This window comes from Bufo gargarizans, chromosome 5 (genome assembly GCF_014858855.1).
Source record: "Bufo gargarizans isolate SCDJY-AF-19 chromosome 5, ASM1485885v1, whole genome shotgun sequence".
Lineage (NCBI taxonomy): Eukaryota > Metazoa > Chordata > Amphibia > Anura > Bufonidae > Bufo > Bufo gargarizans.
In genome coordinates this window covers 26,689,676-26,696,858 of record NC_058084.1, presented here as the reverse complement: position 1 = coordinate 26,696,858, position 7,183 = coordinate 26,689,676, and positions in this window count along the sequence as shown.

Below are 7,183 nucleotides of genomic sequence, written 5' to 3'. Positions count from 1 at the left end.
GCAGTCACTGTGTACATACATTACTTATCCTGTACTGATCCTGAGTTACATCCTGTATTATACTCCAGAGCTGCACTCACTATTCTGCTGGTGCAGTCACTGTGTACATACATTACTTATCCTGTACTGATCCTGAGTTACATCCTGTATTATATTCCAGAGCTGCACTCACTATTCTGCTGGTGCAGTCACTGTGTACATACATTACTTATCCTGTACTGATCCTGAGTTACATCCTGTATTATATTCCAGAGCTGCACTCACTATTCTGCTGGTGCAGTCACTGTGTACATACATTACTTATCCTGTACTGATCCAGAGTTACATCCTGTATTATACTCCAGAGCTGCACTCGCTATTCTGCTGGTGCAGTCACTGTGTGCATACATTACTTATCCTGTACTGATCCTGAGTTACATCCTGTATTATACTCCAGAGCTGCACTCACTATTCTGCTGGTCCAGTCACTGTGTACATACATTACTTATCCTGTACTGATCCTGAGTTACATCCTGTATTATACTCCAGAGCTGCACTCACTATTCTGTTGGTCCAGTCACTGTGTACATACATTACATTACATATCCTGTACTGATCCTGAGTTATATCCTGTATTATACTCCAGAGCTGCACTCACTAACCTGCTGGTCCAGTCACTGTGTACATACATTACTTATCCTGTACTGATCCTGAGTTACATCCTGTATTATACTCCAGAGCTGCACTCACTATTCTGCTGGTGGAGTCACTGTGCACATACATTACTTATCCTGTACTGATCCTGAGTTACATCCTGTATTATACTCCAGAGCTGCACTCACTATTCTGCTGGTCCAGTCACTGTGTACATACATTACTTATCCTGTACTGATCCTGAGTTACATCCTGTATTATACTCCAGAGCTGCACTCACTATTCTGTTGGTCCAGTCACTGTGTACATACATTACTTATCCTGTACTGATCCTGAGTTACATCCTGTATTATACTCCAGAGCTGCACTCACTATTCTGCTGGTGCAGTCACTGTGTACATACATTACTTATCCTGTACTGATCCTGAGTTATATCCTGTATTATACTCCAGAGCTGCACTCACTAACCTGCTGGTCCAGTCACTGTGTACATACATTACTTATCCTGTACTGATCCTGAGTTACATCCTGTATTATACTCCAGAGCTGCACTCACTATTCTGCTGGTGGAGTCACTGTGCACATACATTACTTATCCTGTACTGATCCTCAGTTATATCCTGTATTATACTCCAGAGCTGCACTCACTATTCTGCTGGTGGAGTCACTGTGTACATACATTACTTATCCTGTACTGATCCTGAGTTACATCCTGTATTATACTCCAGAGCTGCACTCACGATTCTTCTGCTGCAGTCACTGTGTACATACATTACATTACTTATCCTGTACTGATCCTGAGTTACATCCTGTATTATACTCCAGAGCTGCACTCACTATTCTGCTGGTGCAGTCACTGTGTACATACATTACTTATCCTGTACTGATCCTGAGTTACATCCTGTATTATACTCCAGAGCTGCACTCACTATTCTGCTGGTCCAGTCACTGTGTACATACATTACTTATCCTGTACTGATCCTGAGTTACATCCTGTATTATACTCCAGAGCTGCACTCACTATTATTCGATACGGACGCGGCGATACCTAATATGTATACTTTTTTTATTTATGTAAGTTTTACACAATAATATTTTTGAAACAAAAAAAAAAATCATGTTTTAGTGTCTCCATATTCTGAGAGCCATAGTTTTTTCAGTTTTCGGGCGATTATCTTAGGTAGGGTCTCATTTTTTGCAGGAGGAGATGATGGTTTGATTAGGGGGTGCATATGACTTTTTGATCGCTTGCTATTACACCTTTTGTGATGTAAGGTGACAAAAAATGGTTTATTTAGCACAGTTTTTATTTTTTTATGGTGTTCATCTAAGGGGTTAGGTCATGTGATATGTTTATAGAGCCGGTCGATACGGACGAGGCGATACCTAATATGTATACTTTTTTTAAATATAATTTTTAAAACCAAAAAAATCATGTTTTTTTTTTTGGGCGATTGTCTAAGGTAGGGGCTCATTTTTTGCGGGATGAGGTGACGGTTAGATTGGTGGGCGTACACCTTTTTGATCACTTGCTGTTGTACTTTTTGTGATGTAAGGTGACAATTTTTTTTTATTTAGCACAGTTTTTTTTTATTTTTTACGGTGTTCATCTGAGGGGTTAGGTCATGTGATATGTTTATAGAACTGGTCGATACGGACGCAACGATACCTAATATGTCTATATGTCTTTTCCCTAATTTTTACAATTTTTTTAACTTTATTTTTGGAAAAGGACACATTTTATTTTTTTAGATTAATCAGATTTTATTAAAGTTTTCATCAGATTAAATTTTACAGAATAACAAAAACTCCTTTGTAGGAGCTCCATATCGCATTTTATTTTTTTACTTGAAACTTTAGATTTTTTTTTTTTTGTAAAACTTTAATTTTATGAACTTTTTTTTTTTTCCACTTTATTATTTGTCCCACTCTGGGACTTCAACATTACAGGGTCTGATCCCTGTTTCAATGCAGCACGATACATCTGTATTGAACTGTTAGGCCCCTTTCACACGAGCGAGTTTTCCACGCGGGTGCAATGCGTGACGCGTAAGTATTGCACCCGCACTGAATCCGGACCCATTCATTTCTATGGGGCTGTGCACACGAGCGCTGGTTTTCACGCATCACTTGTGCTTTGCGTGAAAATCGCAGCATGTTCTATATTCTGCGCAGTGAATGGGGCTGCATGAAAATCGCAAGCATCCGCAAGCAAGTGCGGATGCAGTGCGATTTTCACGCACGGTTGCTAGGAGACGATCGGGATGGGGACCCGATCATTATTATTTTCTTCTTTATAACATGGTTATAAGGGAAAACAATAGCATTCTGAATACAGAATACATAGTATTACAATAGGGCTGGAGGGGTTAAAAAATATATATATATAATTTAACTCACCTTAATCCACTTGTTCGCGCAGCCGGCATCTCTTCTGTCTTCTTCTTTGAGGAATAGGACCTTTTGATGACGTCACTGCACTCATCACATGGTCCACCACATGATCCATCACCATGGTAAAAAAGATCATGTGATGGACCATGTGACGAGCGCATTGAAGTCATCAAAGGTCCTATTCCTCACAGATGAAGACAGAAGAGATGCCGGCTGCGCGAACAAGTGGATTAAGGTGAGTTAAATTATTTATTTATTTTTAACCCTTCCAGCGCTATTGTACTATGCATTCTGCATTCAGAATGCTATTATTTTCTCTTATAACCATGTTATAAGAGGAAATAATACAATCTACACAACACCTAACCCAAACCCGAACTTTTGTGAAGAAGTCCGTGTTCGGGTCTGGGTACCACATTCAGTTTTTTATCACGCGCGTGCAAAACACATTGCACCCGCGCGATAAAAACTGACTGCAATTGGGTACCTACTTGCACGGGTTTGCCGCAACGCATCCGGACCCTATCCGGACATGCTGGTCTGCAAGGGGCCTTAGTGTCTTACACTGTAAGACGCTAACAGTTGCCTAGGAGACCCAGTCTGGGGGCTGGGCCTCTTCGGCCTCTGTACATGCCAGGCCCCAAGCCTTGGAATGGCTTGGGGCTGCCATGGCAACCATCGAGTCCCCGCCACAGCAGCGCGGGGACCAATGGATGAGGTGAGGGAGCGCAAACCTCCCATATGCCGCAATCAGCACTGACCGTGGCCAGGGCCGGACTGGGACAAAAAATAGGCCCGGGCATTTTTGACTGAGCAGCCCAATCACATGACCCCCAACAGGCCCCACCCCCTTGCAGTCTAGGGGCGGAGCCAAAGCCGGAAGCACAATTGAGAGGCAGGGCCAGCCACCAGTAAGATAGGAAGGCTTCAGCCAACACACAAGCTTCTTTGGGGGTCCCCAGGTGACATTAGGGGTCTTAGTACGATCCGGCCACCTAATCCGGCAGAAAATGCAAGGAATCGACTGGACACAAAGCACAGCATGCAGCGGTTTATGTCCCGCTGATTCTCAGCATTTTTCCCAGATTGTGGCCGGATCTCTGCCGTACCCCATTATAGTAAATGGGGCTGGCGGGCATTCCGTCTGCATCCAGCAGTGCCGATCCAGTGAATTCTCAGCTGGAACAGCCGCCAGGATCACTATCGCAGTAGCCTCATACAGCGCCCCATACCTCTTATATCCAGTGACGTCTCCTCTGATGTAGATGTTCTCTTTCTTCATCTTCTCCAGTCAGACCAGACCACCGTGATAATTTCTTTCAGCCATCTCACGTCTCTGCAGAGTTTGACAGACATCTTAGTTTCCTACTTTTCCATCATCCTCCAATTAACATCCCATCATGCACCCCCAATACTGAGAAGCTGTGCTCCCCAAAACTATACTGCAAAAAGAACTGTGCTAAGCTGATGCTCTGCCAGGTGCCCCCAAAGTAATGGTGCTCCCAAAGTCAGTAATGTGTCCCACAAGTAATAATGCTCCCATAGTCCCCCAGTTGTAATAAAGCCCACCATAATGCCCCGATAGTAATAATTATCTTTATAATGTGTGACAGTAGAACCCCCCCCCCCCCCCCCTATAATGTGCACCAGTACAAAAAATGCTCAGTCGTGTGGCAGTAAAAAAAGAAACACCTCCTCTTAGTGCCCCCAGTAGAGCCAATGTCCCCAGAGTGCCCTCATGTGTTCCAATGACCTGTACTGTGTGCCACTACAAAAAACACTTAGTGCCCAGTTGAGCTTAGGTGCCCATAGTGACCTTATAATTTGTGCCTGTATAAAATACTCCTATATAGTCCCCCCAGAAGATGCCCCATAGTGCTCCTTCCCCGTCTCCATAGTGCCCTCCATAATGTGGCACTATAAAATGCCCCACATAGATACCACCATAATGCTCCTTTCCTCCCTTCCCCATAGTGGCATCAAAATGGGTGCCAGTATTAAATGCCCCTATATAATGCCCTCACTGTGCTCTTGTCCCCCACTTCTCCATAGTGCCCACCTATAATGGGTGCCAGTATATAGGGCCCCCAGTAGATGCCCCCATAGTGCAGTCATACACGCACTCTCCACACACACGGACGCAGTCATACACACACTCTCCACGTACATGGACGCAGTCATACACGCACTCTCCACGTACATGGACGCAGTCATACACGCACTCTCCACATACATGGACGCACTCATACACGCACTCTCCACATACATGGACGCACTCATACACGCACTCTCCACATACATGGACGCAGTCATACACGCACTCTCCACGTACATGGACGCAGTCATACACGCACTCTCCACGTACATGGACGCAGTCATACACGCACTCTCCACGTACATGGACGCAGTCATACACACACTCTCCACATACATGGACGCAGTCATACACGCACTCTCCACATACATGGACGCAGTCATACACGCACTCTCCACATACATGGACGCACTCATACACACACTCTCCACATACATGGACGCAGTCATACACGCACTCTCCACATACATGGACGCAGTCATACACGCACTCTCCACGTACATGGACGCAGTCATACACGCACTCTCCACGTACATGGACGCAGTCATACACACACTCTCCACATACATAGATACACTCATACACGCACTCTCCACATACATAGATACACTCATACACGCACTCTCCACATACATGGACGCACTCATACACGCACTCTCCACATACATGGACGCAGTCATACACGCACTCTCCACATACATAGATACACTCATACACGCACTCTCCACATACATGGACGCAGTCATACACACACTCTCCACATACACGGACGCACTCTCCACATACAAGGACGCAGTCATACACGCACTCTCCACATACATGGACGCAGTCATACACACACTCTCCACACACATGGACGCAGTCATACACGCACTCTCCACACACATGGACGCAGTCATACACGCACTCTCCACACACATGGACGCAGTCATACACGCACTCTCCACATACATGGACGCGCTCATACACACACTCTCCACATACATGGACGCAGTCATACACGCACTCTCCACATACATGGACGCACTTATACACACACTCTCCACATACATGGACGCACTCATACACACACTCTCCACATACATGGACGCACTCATACACACACTCTCCACATACATGGACGCGCTCATACACGCACTCTCCACATACATGGACGCTGTCATACACGCACTCTCCACATACATGGACGCTGTCATACACGCACTCTCCACATACATGGACGCACTCATACACGCACTCTCCGAGTCCACATACATGGACGCGCTCATACACGCACTCTCCACACACATGGACGCGCTCATACACGCACTCTCCACACACATGGACGCAGTCATACACGCACTCTTCACACACATGGACGCAGTCATACACGCACTCTCCACATACATGGACGCAGTCATACACGCACTCTCCACATACATGGACGCAGTCATACACGCACTCTCCACACACATGGACGCAGTCATACACGCACTCTCCACACACATGGACGCACTCATGCACACAGTCACCACATACATGGACGCACACATATACCATACACATATATAGACACCCAGATTTCCTGCTGTGCCTCTCCCCCATACTCTAATGCCTCTGCACTTGTGCCATGCAGGATAGCAGGGAAGCTGGATGACATCTCATGATATAATTCACCCAGCTTTCCTACTGTACTGCAGGTCACATGTGCACAGTCTGGAAAAGCTGAATATAACCGCAGTTCCCCTGCCACTCACATCACTGGTGCAGTTGTGGCAATCCAACTGGTGTTCAGCATGCTGCTGGGCAGGAAAGGTTCAGGCTGCAGGATTCGCTTCGCGGGTAGAAAAGGTGCGGGGCTATGATAGCTCCGCCCACATCGGGCCGAACTGAGGAGTTGGAGAGGCGGAGCAATGTCACCGATGTCAGGTCAGTGACAGAGTGCAAGTGCAGGAGAAGTCAGCTGCTCTGAGGGGCCCGGGGTGACGAAGTACAGCGACTGCTCTCGGGCCCCGAAGCAGCTGCTTCCCTGATAGTTACACCACTGGGGAGTGCTCATCTCCACTCCTGCCCGGCTGCTGC